General features: G+C 35.3%; 1 protein-coding gene across 1 annotated transcript in view; it reads right to left on the reverse strand.

Annotated features, from left to right (window-relative positions):
• Positions 1-14,188, reverse strand: part of LOC134659274 (general transcriptional corepressor trfA-like) — a 49,170-nt gene extending 34,982 nt beyond the window's left edge. The window contains exon 1 of the mRNA XM_063514925.1: positions 13,969-14,188. The gene's annotated coding sequence lies outside the window, so the exon portion shown is untranslated. The remainder of the gene's footprint in view (positions 1-13,968) is intronic.
• Between the last annotated feature and the right edge of the window lie 1,909 nt (positions 14,189-16,097).

The following is a 16,097-nucleotide window of genomic DNA, read 5'->3' on the forward strand; positions in this document are numbered from 1 at the left end:
TCGTTTTGACAGTTTGAAAAAAGAAACTGATTTGACTAGTCAGTCAACTACCCTATTGCAAGACCTAGCACCCAAAAGTGTGTCAAAATCGGCCAACAGCATAACTGAGTTACATAAAGCTGGTAATACCTTGTTACAATGGATCCATGGACATTGTTACCTGGTTTCATTCGCTGAACAAGCACAAACAAACATACACGAGAGACAAATTAGTAAGAAAGACAGGTAATAAAGGTTGTATAGACAAAGTCGTGCGCCATTAATGTAGATATTAAATTAAGCATAAGACGGTTATCACACTGAATGCGATTCGCTCCGATGTGAGAGCGAGATGTCGCTATAATACGCGACGGAGCGACAATATCAAGTTTTATGCCTAGTTTTGAAATCTTATTGGCCTCAGTTGTCTGGTATAAACTAGACCAAATAGTGATTACTTGATAATGTATATTTATGTAAATAAAAAAATATTTTGTCTAGTCCATTACATATTAACCCTTTAACCGCCAGAGTCTGATATGTAAGACATTACATATCCAGCTCATTTCGCCACAGTCTGATAAATAAGACAAAGATCTGATTTGGTTTTTACAGCACATTTATAACTCCCGTAACTATGCCAACCTTACTCTGCGTGGTACAATTACTGTCGGTGGCGACACGAGCACGCTCGATCAAAACTTGCTGGCGGTTAAAAGGTTAAAGAAATTATGTGCTTTTACAAATCAACAACATATAAAATGGCATTATTTATTTAGTTCTGAATACTATACTGACACAAAACAAATCAAATATCAGCTTTAAAAAAGTATATCATACAATAATACGACTAGGGCTTGCAATTCGAATATTCGAATATTCGAATTTGTCGAATATTCGACCTGTTTTGATATTCGAATATTCGGCATTCGAATATTCGAATATTTTATTACTATAAAAAAATCTATGTCATCCGCTGTAGTTACAGTTTCTGTGTGTTTTACGGGTATTTACAGTGAATGAGGAACGGTAGGTACCCAAACACGAAGGAAATTATATTTTTACTGTATTCCTCTCGATAGACTTCGTGAATACAGTGAAACCTAACTCAATTTAAAAGAAAACGAAATCAAAAAGTATGTTATTTTTACGGTCCGTAAGTTTTAAGTTAAAGGGTCATTCTGTTTATTCAGTACAAGCGTACGTTAAGCGAATTTTTGAAGTTTAAACCTTGCCACTTATCGCAATTCTCAAATTTAATCATACCAAACCTGCCCAACTTGGTAATCTAACCATGCACCTTTAGCTGACGAATAATCCACCCAGTAAGTACTCAACTAACTTTTTCCCTTAAATATTCCAATATTATATAATTAGCCGACCATTAGGAATAATAACTTGCCAAAACAAATAAAGTCAATAAAGATTCAAAATACCATGAAATTAAAGGCCTTTTTACAGGCCTCTGAGTGATTACAAGTTAATTTAAAAAAAATATCTTACATACCTAGGTGTTTGGATGGTTAAAGTTATATTATTTCACGCAACGACGACGCATTTATAACAAGTTTTATCTAGAAATATTAAATACGTCTAATTTTGGCGTTTTACTTGTTTTTATAAATGTGGGCATCTTGTAAATAGTAGGATGATAAAATCTAGTCAAATAAGTGGATTTCTGCCAAATATCCTTAGTTTTAGCAATATGTGAAAAAAGCTTTTGAATAAAACGATAATAAACCGATTTCTCGTTCCTTTTCTTATTTTTTATAATATTCGAATAATTATTCGAATATTCGAATACGTCGTCAGAAAAAGTCGAATATTCGAATATCTGTTCGTTTGTTAAGTTTCGAATATTTGCAAGCCCTAAATACGACAAATTCAAATGCAATAAATGTAATAAACAACTTTTACTCTCTAAAGAGTAATGACGTTGTGTAGTTTTTATTCCTATGGCTACAATCAGTTCCCGTGGCGCCATATACAATAGTATAGTTAAGACTAAGTGGATGGCACTTTGTATGAGACTGACAGTCTTCATTATTTACTAGTCTTTGCATCCACTTATATTTTTAGATGTTAAGTGCTAATATAAGGCCTGAGTATACACAGGTGTGAATGCAGTTTGTCACTGACCTTTTGACACAGTTAATTGTGTATGTGTGTGTGCGAGAGAATACTTTATCTACCTAAGAATGATCATAGAGAAAAAAATACATAGATTGCTCACTCCATACATCAGTTTTGGTACCAAAAAGACTACTAATTTCAGTGTCTACATCTAGCATCGAGTAGCGGAACTATCAGTAGGTACTGCTACTTAACAATAGATGTAGCACCGACCGGAAAGTCTTATGTTGTTGAGCATAAGACTAAAAACCACAATTGAACTACAATTTACAACTAACACCAGGTTAAAAACAGACGTATCTTAAAGTTCGAATCGGGCAGAAAATCGCGACAGGCGGTTTGAAAGCCGCACGTCATATCGCTAGGCTAGCAACGTCTATGTAGGTATTTCGTGCCCCCAAGCGACGCTAACGGGGACATCACGTTTCCATCAAATCAGCTGTGATATCTAGGTTATGTTATTGTTATTGCATCGGAATTGGGCAAGCATTTTAGAAGTGAGCTCTAACAGTTGTATAATAGTTTTATAAGCCTCGGTTTAGTAAGAGCCAATTAACGTGTTGGTGTGGTTTTTATAAAGTGTTATTGATATTGCCAAATTACGGATTTAGGAGGGCAGGGCGTGTAGCCAACGTGCCTATCGTCAACGCTCCGTAGCGTATCGTAGTCATCTCTCACTTTTCCCACTAGTGCGACAGTGACAGTTGCGTTTCGTTCGAATTCTACAGGATGACCCAAAAACAAGTAGACAAACCGTTATGAGGATTTATTTCTATGTATGTTACAAAATGTTATTAAATATCTAAAAAACTATAATTTCACTAACATTTAGAAGATAATACGTTTATCTTCATAATTTCCTTCTTAAGCATTAATACACAAACGCTAATATTTGTTAAAATTATCAACATATATATGTCGTAATAAAAAAAAATTACAACATAATGTATGTATGTATGTATGTATGTATATACTTTATTGCACATGGAAATAAAAACACGAGAAACATTAAATATGTAAATTAAATACAACAAAGGCGAACTTCTCCCTGTATGGGATCTCTTCCAGTTAACCTTTGAGGAAACGAATAAAACAAAACAGAAGTAACGATGAATACATGAAAATGAAATGAAATGAAATGAATATAATATTATTGCTCTTAAGCGATAAGACCGCCCCGTTGTTACCTCTATCCAATTTATCTTTGTTTATGTTACTTTACATTTATTGTAAACTACGGTATGTGAGGTGTGCAATAAAGAGTAAGTATTGTATTGTATTGTATTGTATTGTATTGTATTGTATTGTATTGTATTGTATTGTATTGTATTGTATTATTGAGCCACCCTGTAATAAAATATCGACTTTGATTTTCCTAATAAGTATTTCGTAATTCTCCTTATTAGTCCGCCAAGAGAAAGAACGTGTATACTGATGACTATAAGAACCATGTTTGTTTGTATCTATTAATTACCAAGCCGGCTTAGCAAGGTATCATACAAGTATGGCTGCACTTCTTAATGATACTAAATTACCTTGACATCGTAAATTTAATGTTTCTAATGTACCTGCATCGGCCCTTTTGACAAATGTTGTATGGGACCAGATAAGAAGCCACATAAGGTGGGTTAAAAAGATACTGTATTTATAAAGAAAATGAAAGAGTACTATTGCATTTTACGTACGGTGGGGGACGAACGTTGCTCACGTCCGCAGGAGAATGATTTAGATACCCTGCACGTGTCCCCTGGGTAGCGCTAAACGAGCAACAACAATAGAGGCGATTGTAGACAATTTGTTTCCACCTATACTTACCCGAATGCAATGAGTATGCTCCAAAACAAGAATATTGGCTGCGTAGCCTGGATGTCGACTTATAATTAGTTATACTAGTTGCCTACAATATTAATACGCCATACGCTTAAATAAATATGGCAATACAGATAGGGTTGCCATGGAATTTACTGAAAAAATTATGGACATCACCCTAAAAATCCTGACAAATTCTCGTATTTATATAGGTGGTAGCGACCTCTACAACGTAATTGAAAATTCTTAAAAAACTACAGATTGTATTTTTTTTTATAAAAAAACTACGAGACGTAAAAAGTTTTAACTTAGACGAATTAAGAAACACCTTAATAATCACTATAGTTCTTTTAAAACTTGTCTATTATAAATTAATTAATATCCTTATAATTTTGTTCACATCATCTATATCACCCTGTATAGTGTAATATCAGTAACCAATGAAGTTGTTATATTACAAGTAGTAGTTAAAACAAACATATAAAAACAAATGTAACTTTTTATGGCACCTATGCTTACCAATGAACAAAAAAATGGCCGATTCAGATTTAACGATTTGTTATTGGTTCCGATGTTTGTTTTGTTAAGTATCTTTTTTCTCGCAAAATTTGGTGGATAAGCGCTTATATAGTACAGAATAGGGAACATTCTGACTCTTAAATGACGTAAAGAGATAAAAATAAGATAAAGATAGTTTATTTTTCAATTAGGTATATTACAATGCGCTTAATGAACGTCAAAAAAAGCTACACCGGCTATAACCCTACACCTCTGACCCGAGAAGATTTAATTCCCTCCTAAATCGGAGGAGGGTACCCCAATATGGAACCGGCGAGAAACTCGTGTCAAAACGAAATCCTTAACTAATTTCTAAATCAGAATCAGCATTTAGTGTAACATATAATACAATAATTGGCTTGAGTGAGCAATTTCTGTTCAACCTACTTTTGGTTACGCAATTAGTATCGATCATGTTTTTACGTCTTCCGATACCAGTAATTGAGCTGGTTTGGTATTTGTGGTTATTATTGGTTTTGTTTGTGGGTTAATGCCCGTTTTGCGGTATGGGGTCATCCATTAATTACGTCACACGTTTAGGGGGAAGAAGGGGGTCAAGAAAATGTGACATGTTGTGACATGGGGGAGGGGGGAGTCACAAATATTGTGATGTCACTTTAACTTCATCAGTAACCGAAAATTAATTTATATTTTTTTATTCACTGTACAGTTAAATAATGAGATTTTGGATGTAACTTTCGTTGTGTTATAAAATTACTAATATTTATATATCAAAAATATTTTTTTATTAAAAAAATTATGCCGAGTTAATATTGTCGATTTCGTTGAAAACAAAATTGCCTAAAATGTGACGTCACACCAGGGGGGGAGGGGTTCGCAAAATGTGACCAAGTTTAACAAGGAGGGGGGGAGGGGTTAAAAACCTAGAAATTCGTGTAACGTAATTAATGGATGATCCCTATGTAAAGTCAGAGTCAAAATCAAAAGTAGCGTATTATTTTATTCTCTATTTATTCTCTACTCGCGACCCGTTCCGGCTTTGCACGGGTTAACATATTATACACAAATCTTCCTCTTGAAGCTCTCTATCTATTAAAAAAACCGCATCAAAATCCGTTACGTAGTTTTAAAGATCTAAGCATACATGATAGGGAGAGACAGCGGGAAGTGACTTTGTTTTATACTATGTAGTGATGACTAAGTTTGACAAACAATGATAATTATATATTTGTGGATAGGTTCTACTCAAGGAGCACAAAAAAATACTTCCATATTTATTTCTATAGGTACTTACAAAGAAATCTGTCATTTTTGTTTCATTCCGCACAACGAAAACTTAAAAAACCGAAAAATGGTTGTTGTTTTACTTAAATACGATGGTGATCGATCTATTAACATTTACTGAGTATGTAGGGTTGGTCTTGCACAAGTCTCATGAATCACCGTGTATTATAAGCATGCGTTTTTACAGCCAAGGCACCAAACATTTTATTTTATAATAAACTAATCGGCGATTGACTCTAGTAACACCTGATGAAAGTAAGACAGAACCTAAAATGGAGCTCACCGGTTCAGTAATAGTCTATTCACTCTTGCTTTATCGAGGTCATATTTCTCAGGAAATACGGACATGTAACTCCATCTAATGTAACTCCTTTAATATTTTACAATCCCCATTTGATAATTTATATTTCTCTGATAATTATATCATCTTCCTCGCGTTGTCCTGGCATTTTGCTACGGCTCATGGGAGCCTGGGGTCCGCTTGGCAACTAATCCCAGTAATTGGCGTGGGCACTAGTTTTTACGAAAGCGACTGCGATCTGACCTTCCAACCCAGAGGGTAAACTAGGCCCGTATTGGGATTAGTCCGGTTTCCTCACGATGTTTTCCTTCGCCGAAAAGCGACTGGTAAATATCAAATGATATTTCGTACATAAGTTCCGAAAAACTCATTGGTACGAGCCGGGGTTCGAACCCGCGACCTCCGGATTGTAAGTCGCACGCTCTTACCGCTAGGCCACCAGCGCAATTAAATCCTACACTAAATCCCGAGACACTCGTAAATTAGGTAATTTTAGTAATTCGCGTTTCGAAAGTCACACAAGAGTAATAAGTGACCTCAGTTATATAACGTTATTAGGAGTACAATAGGATAAAGTGGCCGAATAATGAGATATACTACACCATTGTTCTTGAAAACGCGGATATTGAAACCCAAGCTTAATTGTGAATTAAGGTTGTCGGTCTGTTTGGATAAAGAACCATGGCAACATAAATATTAAATTTAGTAGCGATGCCAACATAGTTAACTTAGTTGAGAATACTCGGGGAAGCTTTGGTAGCTTAGTTGGTAATCGGTAGGCCGGAGTCAAAACACAAGTGTGAATCTCGCTCGAGGCTTTCGAGTTAGGCATAACGTTTCTTTGCTTGTATTATTAATGTTGGCGTGTGCGTGACATTTATGGATATAAAATAGTGGTGTAAAAGTTAACTAGCCAAAATCTTTACGTACCTCTTTTGTCCTGGTTTTCACAAAGTTATGATTTATTGTTATTGTTATTAAACATTAAACAATACAAAAACAACAACGTAATCAACGTATGCTAGATTCAAAGACTTGTACAAGTAACGGTCGGTTTCCGGCTTCCTGTGGCCTTAGCAGAACATAGTACCTACATTAGAGCTAAGAATCGTTATATGTATTTATGGTTTTAATGTTTTAATTTTGTATTTTATCCTCTAGCCGTTGAGACGTCAAAAATTTCCAAGACAAACGCAATTTTGATTTGTCTCAATAAAGATTGAAAATATAAAGGATTTGGAGACCTTAATGGACTTAAATGGACCTTCATAGTCGCATATAGGTAGATCCGGTGGTCGTCGGTTCAAGTCCCACCCAGGACAGTGAATTTTTCCACTTTTAACCTTTTCGACGCCATGTCAAACACAAAAACTGTCTCCCAGACGCCACGTCACCGAAGTGTCAAAACTGAAATTGAACTTTATGCATATGCACCTAGGTCTATGTTGCTCTGTGGTCTATGACCGATTAATAGGTCTTTGGCGTTGGAACTGCGGTGCGTATATACCGGTCATTGGCGTCCAAAAGGTTAATAGGATACATAAACAAAGTTCTTCAAGTCCTTTTGTTTCACTGCATGCTTTGTTTAAGAACTTAGCCAACCAGCGCTTTTTGCATTCAAATCACGTGGTTGACTATACCATTGTGTGTGTGAGGCAATGCAATCTCACACAAAACACAATAGGTCATTGCTTGGTGTTTCTAGTTGTGTTGGGATTTATAACTTTTGGGCTAGATTTTGTGCATTAATTTAAGTGGTTTTACAGGTAAAAGTAATGTGCAAAACCTAGGCCAATAGGGGATATTACTGCAATGTTCTGCCGCCAGAGTGAAGCACTAGCCCCCATCGTAAACCATAGAGTAACTTATACATACTGTGCCTTATGCAAGAGTGATAGAGAGGTTAGATAACAACATTTCGGCTCTCTCGTTTGAGGTAGACCCTTAGCTTGTGACGGATTGTGGAAGTGGCGCACCCTACGCAGAGTTTCACGCAATGCAAAACCTAGGTCATTGAAACTAATCCCCAACGCAATAATGACAATCATTTATTACCAACGACTTGTGGAAAATCTCGGAACTCCAAGTCTGTGCATAACTATTCCAGAAATATATATCCACATGTCGCCTTATATCAACGGAGTAAGGTGTAAAATCGCCTACATTTTATGCGCACAGCACAATCGAGTCCATAAATATCTATCCATATTTCACTGTATCTCAACTAGATAAGGTGCAGAATTGTGTACATATTTAAGGAAGCAAGTCTGTCCGGTTGAACAAGGTTGTAAACGAAGGCCGACAGGTGACAAAATAGATTGTGGGCTTTAGCTATTGATTTAATATTAGTATTCTTACACAACGTGGTTTTAAATTAATAGTTCAGTTCAAGCGTTTGCGGAATTCTATATCTGGTATGTAGGAAATACCTTTCAGGCTCTATTTTACCGTCGTTACTATCGTAAGCGAAAGTAATGAGAGTTTTAAACAGTTTAAGTAACATTCCATTTGATACAGATACACTACTTACAACTGTTTATTTCTTTTCTTGGGGCAAGTAGCATCATCACTACACTTTATAAAACAAAGTCCCCCGCCGCCGCCGAGTCTGTCTGTTTGTGTGTTTGTATGTTCGCGATAAACTCAAAAACTACAGAATGTATTCTCATTCGGTTTTCACCTATCAACAGAGTGATTCTTGAGGATGGTTTAGGTGTATAATTTGTTAGGGTTTTATGTAACCCGTGCGAAGCCGGGGCGGATCGCTCTACTTAAATAAAGGTCTATGCTAAGTAGCAAATTTAATCAGGGATCCTTGAAAATCTTGTTAAAGCTCACGTGATACTGTCTACTATCTCCGAATGCTCATCACTACATCGTATAAAACAAAGTCGCTTCCCGCTGTCTGTCCCTATGTATGCTTAGATCTTTAAAACTACGCAACGGATTTTGATGCGGTTTTTTTTTAATAGATACAGTGATTCAAGAGGAAGGTTTATGTATAATTTGTTAACCCGTGCGAAGCCGGTGCGGGTCGCTAGTTTTATTAATACTCATGGACATCTGCAGATTTTTATGCCATTTCAACATGTAGACATTATCCTGCGTTATTTAAGTCGCCGGCCAACTGACCTTTCGGTGGCATTTCACAAGACTGGTTTAGAGTTATGTAAAGAAACAACAAGATCCACAGCAAACATGTGGATCCTAAAGAAAATACCACGGCTTTAGAATGAAGCGCACATGCTTAAAGATAAATATCTGAGAGACCGAGCTATGCCCGGAAAACATATAAAAAGTCAAAAATACGCTAGATCGATTTTTCGCCCCCGAAAACCCCCATATTTCGCTATATGGGGGTTTTCGGGGGCGAAATCGTTAGAGCCGTTTCCGAGATCCCCGATATATATACAGGGTGCCATTTGAGTCGTGATCAGTAATATGTTTTTCTAACTCCATAAACAACGAGCAATTTAATGCCCCTACTCTTACTAAAATCAAACAAGATTTTTTTTATTTTTTTGTTTATTTTTTGTCATTTATTTTACTTTTACAAGTGGCAATGTGGTAGTTAAACAGCTTTGTAAGATATTTCAAATGAAAAATTAAGTAAATTTTATTTCTAACTGGGACATATGACAAAATTGATGTCATGACAGTTCCGATTCAAAGAGGCGATTCAATTTACTAATTTAAATATCTTAATAAGCCGTTGTAATATCCTAAATTCACTTATAAAAGTAAAATAAATGACAAATAATAAACAAAAATAAAAAAAATCTTGTCTGATTTCAGTAAGAGTAGGGACATTAAATTGCTCGTTGTTTATGGAGTTAGAAGAACATATTACTGATCACGACTAAAATGGCACCCTGTATATATATATATATATATATATATATATATATAAATAAATTTACAAGAATTGCTCGTTTAAAGGTATGTTTAATTGTTTAAAGATAATGTGATGTGATGTGTGCATAAGGGGAGCCGTTACATATATGTATGTATAAAGATTTGACCACTACTCAACTTCATAGCGGCTCCTAACGGCCGCTTCAGTGTACTAAAACCTTAGAGCATTTAGTAACTGGAAACGCCTTGTCTGTCATTTTCTGTACAAAGCAGTCTGCCGATTTTTGCGGGGGAGGGGCACGTCAAATGTAGCTAAGACTATTTATAAGTCTTTCCGTGACCACAGCTGGTGCAACGCAGCTGAAACGTCGGAATTTAAGGTAAAAACAATGTAAATATATCGCGGTAGACCCGTTTGTGTAATGATATACAGTGTGTGGCCTACAACACGGGCGAATAATTAAAACGTAGATTCTACTCCTCAAACAATAAAACTTTTGTTCAACAACTTTTTGAAATTATGTAGTCTTAAAATTGTCCCTTTTTCAAACAAACTAAATAATATTTTCAATGTACTTTAAATTCCGTCTAATTGACATTGCCCGTTAGTCTTGTCACCGTACAGGCATAATCAATTTCGTAATACATTGCGTGTTCGAATACATTTTAAAGTGTTTTAAAATACAAACCACGAGTTATTTTTAAAAGTCGTGAACAAACATTGTCTAGTTTGAGGAGTAGAATCTACGTTTTAATTTTTCGCCCGTGTTGTAGGCCACACACTGTATATTTGGTCACTATATGGTGATATATACTGGCACTAGTGGCACTGCACAAGTTCACATATTATGGTGCTGACTGGCGATTATGCGAATCAAGGAAAATCAAAGCTCTGTAAGTACCTCTATATAAGGATAATTTCGTCACATAACGGGATAGCTCAGTCATTGAACGACAGTCACGACGATCTTAACCTGGCCACTTTTTTCCTTATACATGACGATTTTTGTCCTCCACAAGGTTTATATTTTGTAATCGATTGTGAAGACGTTTAAGTTGGAGTTATGTAAACTTAAACTTTTTGGTAAATATTTTTATAATTTTTAAATTGTTTCTGAACCTTTTGCAAAATACAAGTTTGTGAACGAATACAATTGTTTTATCAAATATTTTGGTTTGTATTTTTAAAGTAGTTACTTCCTGCTATATTTATAGAATAAAAATATGCTACTGTATACTCTCTTCATCGATTAAATTCTAGAATTGCCTAGCTTATCATACTTTTTTCAGTACATATAGTTAGGCCAGTATCTAATTTTTGACCGTTTCAAAGAAAGAGGTAAATTTTAAACCACTTTTCCCTTAGAGTTGAGTTACTAAAATACCCTATGCAAAGACATGCACACAGTGTAAAAATAAATACTTCTTTGTGTATAAGTACCTAGTGTTTTTGGCGGCATTATCCATAAAGGATGACTCATGTTAGACCGGGCCGTGTCCGGGCCGGAGCTTCCGGCGCTTACTTTTCTATGACAGATGGCCGCGGTGATCACGTGATGCTTTCCATAGAAAACGAAGCTTCGGAAACTCCGGCCCGGACACGGCCCGGTCTAACGTGAGTCATCCTTAATTCTCTAGTTATTTATGTTGAAAGCGTATTTTTCGAAGAACTTTTCTTTTACAAGCATTCTCTAATGAGACTTTGATTACACACCTACCCCATTTTTGACACGCACGTAACAATAAGCGCAATTTACGTACTCACTAACAAGTTAATGATAATAATGATTTTCAATTGATTTTTGTGCTGCAACTGCACAAGGTGGCTTTTAGAATCGGATACATTTAGATAATATATGATTTACACGAAAATAATATTGCAATATGAACAGAAAAATAACGATATAATAAAAATATTAATCGGCAATAACAGCCAGATGCGAAATATACTTATTGTAAACCCTTTTGTTATAATAGATGATGAATTGATCAAGCAAATCTTGCTTGGTACCTATGTGAAATCTTGTCAGTAGAAAAAGTCGGCTGTTTTTGACAATTTTGACTGACTATTATTATACTAGCCGTATATATACGTATATACATATATATGTCTTTATCTTAGAGCAAATAGGTAAAAAACATCTATTTTAAAATAAAACGAAATTAAGAATTATTAGCATATCATTAATTTGTTAAAGTTATATTGACTACCTATAACAATAATAACATACATAATAATTCGAACCCATACATATTCATTTTGCGATAATTTTGTATATTATATATTAATTCCTTTGCGGTATATCTTGATCTTCGTAATTATGTAATATCAAAAACATTAAGTTCTCTAGTCTTTACGACACTTGTCTATAATTAATGATACAAGTTTTTATTACATTCTGCAATTTATTACCACAATTTGGTTGCAAATTCATTAATTGACATTTTATTTAATAGTGTAGACAATTAACTGAGGATGTTTTATCGATAATACCGGTTTTAGTTTAGCAATATAACAAATTTAGATTTAATGATACATTTACTAGACTAGTTGACGATTTCCTGATTCTGGCTAATTAGTGATTAATTTAGTTGATTTATTTACAGTTAGTATAAACGTCTGGCGTTATTCATAAACTTCTGTCAAATCTAAAAAACCTTGATATTGGTTTATTTATTCCTATCTTACATTTTTGAACATTAACTGTTAATGTTTCTCCATTTTGGATTTCACGGGCCTATAAATCCCGGTCTTTTGATAGGCTTGCGTGGGGATACAGATCCAATACGTAGAGGCCCTTTGGAGAGTTTTAAAGTCATGTAGAATTATTATTTCAAAAGGTCCTGCACCTAATTAATCTTTTTGGTTTAGCTCATTGGTTGACTGCTAGAGAATGCCTTAAGGCTGCCATTTGGCTTCACGTTTTGTGCAGATTAAATAAATAAATAGACCATAGAACTGCGAAATGGTATGGAACTCTAAAAATATGCCCGCGTTTTTATCGATAACGTAGAAAATAGGTTGCACGCGGTAAAAGTGTGTGTCGTAACGCGACCTCGACTCGATTCTCGATTCGCTATCGATACAAACGTAATCGATAGCTTTCCAATCGCTTTACTATTACACTAGTGGACGGAATATTGTTAAAGCTTTGGCTCTATTTGGTTTTAATGAGAATAATTTACCATACAGGGTGGTCTGGGTAATTCTGACCTTAAAAGTCACCAGAACATAGCTTCTGCCTTAAAATATCCCCATAAAAATCTAAGTCACGCTCTCATTTATAGTTATCTCATTATAAACAAATACCAGACATATACTTAAATTTTCATGCCATTTTTTGTGTTATTTCAGCAATGCGTAAAACCTCAAACCGATTGAATAAAATAAACCCTGTTCACCTATACACATAATAAATTTTTAGTATAAGGTGTCAATAACTGGCCACCCTTCAATAACTAGCCACCTTATAATAAAATGAATTCTGTTGATAGGTGAACAGAATTCATGTTTATTATAAGGTGGCCAATTATTAAAGAGTGGCCATGACGATTTACCCTACATAACTTGAAAAACTTTGACATTCAAAGAAAAAAATAAGAAAAACGGATAAATCGTTTTCTCGTTCCTGTGAACGCTTTAAGTTTAATTATACAAGGTGTTACACCAGCCACTGAAAGTGGTATGGGCACACGTTGTATAGGTCATACTGAGCAACTTTTACTATGCGACCAACCCCGTAATCGAGAAAAAAAATTGACTCTCCCATACAATTTTGGCTCGCTGATGTTGATATCTTGTATGGGAGTGTCAATTTTCTTATCGCAATTTCGGGGTTGGTCCCATAGTAAAAGTTGCTCAGTATGACCTATACAACGAGTACCCACCCCACTTTCAGTGGCTGATGTAACACGTTGTAGTTTGTCAAAGGACTGTCTCATTTCAAACATAGACAGACAGAATCATACTATCTTTATCTTACACTAGTACTAGCACCTAAAAGAAAAGGATGAGTATAGTATTTTTGTTCTTATTTACTGAAAAATTGGACAGACCAATTATACTATAACAAAAATAGGTAACTTACCAATAGTCCTCTTCAACGTGAAAAAGTCAATGTTCCGTTTATCACTACACTAGCACAAGCACTTCACATCCTCTGCTCACTAGAAATCAACCAAAATAGTAATCATAGTAGTAAAACAGGATATATATAGCTACAGCGTATAACGCGAATTTTATATATATGTAGAAAAAGTCTGTGAGGAAATCCCAAAACTTTTGGGTTACACCCTTTTCCCGTGGCGCGCTCTCTTGCATTTAATTATTACTTTGCCAATCAACCTGCGAACAAGGACAGAAAGTGCAGTTTAGTGAATGTTCAAATTATTAAGGTGACTGTTCAAATTATTTGACTGTCCAAATTATTAAGGTGACTGTTCATATTATTAAGGTGCCTATTCATATTACTAAGGTGACTGTTCAAATTATTAAAGTGACTGTCAAATCATGAAAGTGACTGTTCGTAAGATTGAAGTAATTGTGCAAATGGAAATAAAAAAAGTATTATTAGGCACATTATATTATTGCCAAAAGTCAGATTAAGATAAAAATAATTATATTAATGACTGTTCAAATTATATTACCTACAGGCTGGGGCCTTACCATGATGTCCTTATTGCGATTCAGTTTAGCTTTAGGTCCTAAACATAATCGCAATAAGGACATCATGGTAAGGCCCCTGTTATAATCATAATATTCAAATTCAACTGAATTTGTTCAAAGTAGGAACAAATTAAGGGTCAATCCATTGAACTTAACTTATGTAAATAAGTGTTAAAATTATCTATTAAAGGTTTTGAAGAAGTATTAGAAAATCGCAGGTTTTAGTAAAAATTTAGAATTAGAGAGACTAGCGCCTAGTAAGTAATTTTAGACCCAAGCTCATACTTCAGCCCTAAGCTATATTATACACTAATAAATCGTTATTAATCAGAATGTAATGATATTAAACCTTAATAGTCACAAGTGCTTTCATGTTATAATTTAATAATTAAATTAGTTTATACAGGTGCATATGTAACAATATTCGTAGTTAATTGAAAATAGCCTTGAAGCAAGGCCACCGAATAATGACGTCACTTTAAAACAGTTAATTACCACAGAATAAATAATAGTACTAGGTACAGAAGACTCACTTTCTAACAAAACGCGTCTGTTACGATCAGCACAGATATGGCCGCTAGGTGGCGACAGCGCCACGCGTGGCTTATGGCTAGCCACCAAAATTGGTGTGGAACGGATGTACTTTTAGCTACCTGTAGCAAAGCGACGAAATCGCGGAGTGAGCCACGCCTGCTATTACTGTCGCTTAATTCGAATGGCATTTTTGCAAAAAATGCCATTCGAAACCTACAGGCTGGCAATACATAGAAAAGTACATAGGTAACAGAATGACAGAGTCGGCAGACGCTGAAGCCCTAACGCGCCACAAATATGCTCGTCTCTCAAACAACCACATATTTGCGGCGTTTGCGGTAGAGACCCTAGGCCCGTGGAGCAGCGATGCCCATATGTATCCTTTTCCAGGAAATAATAAAAAAAAATACTTAAGACCTCGGGTGACCCTAGGACTGGCTCATTCCTAGGTCAACGAATGGGCATAGTCATCCAGCGGGGTAATGGAGCCAGCCTCATGGGCACCCTTCCGCAGGGCACGGACTTGGGGGACCTTTAATAGTTGGGTATTTTGTCTATTATTGTTAAAGTAGGTAGGTTTATTTTAATGTTTAGGGGAGATGCGTGTATAACGATCCCTCAAAGTGAAATGATCCCCCCTCTTATCTGAGCAACTACTGACGCCATCTATCTAAATATGCATTAAACGTCTTCCCCGTGACCTCTTAAAGTGTCACGGTGGTATGAGCACGTAGCGTGATTTTATTAGAAAATAATTAAAACATATACGTCTAATCTACGGTAGCCTATTTTCCGAATTCCATTACTTTTAGCATGTTGCGTTTTATTCAAATTATGTTTCACTGTCGGATTTTAATGCTGTTTATCTATGTATACTTTAAGGATGTTTATACTGAAGCAAGTTGAATCAGAAAGTTATATTTTTGTCGATATTTCAAATTTGGTGTTTGAGGTCAAATGATCCCTTTTCGTAGGCGTAAAATGATCCCTGGAATCATTTTACCCCCTAAGTAATTT

Source organism: Cydia amplana, chromosome 24 (genome assembly GCF_948474715.1).
Source record: "Cydia amplana chromosome 24, ilCydAmpl1.1, whole genome shotgun sequence".
Taxonomy (NCBI): domain Eukaryota; kingdom Metazoa; phylum Arthropoda; class Insecta; order Lepidoptera; family Tortricidae; genus Cydia; species Cydia amplana.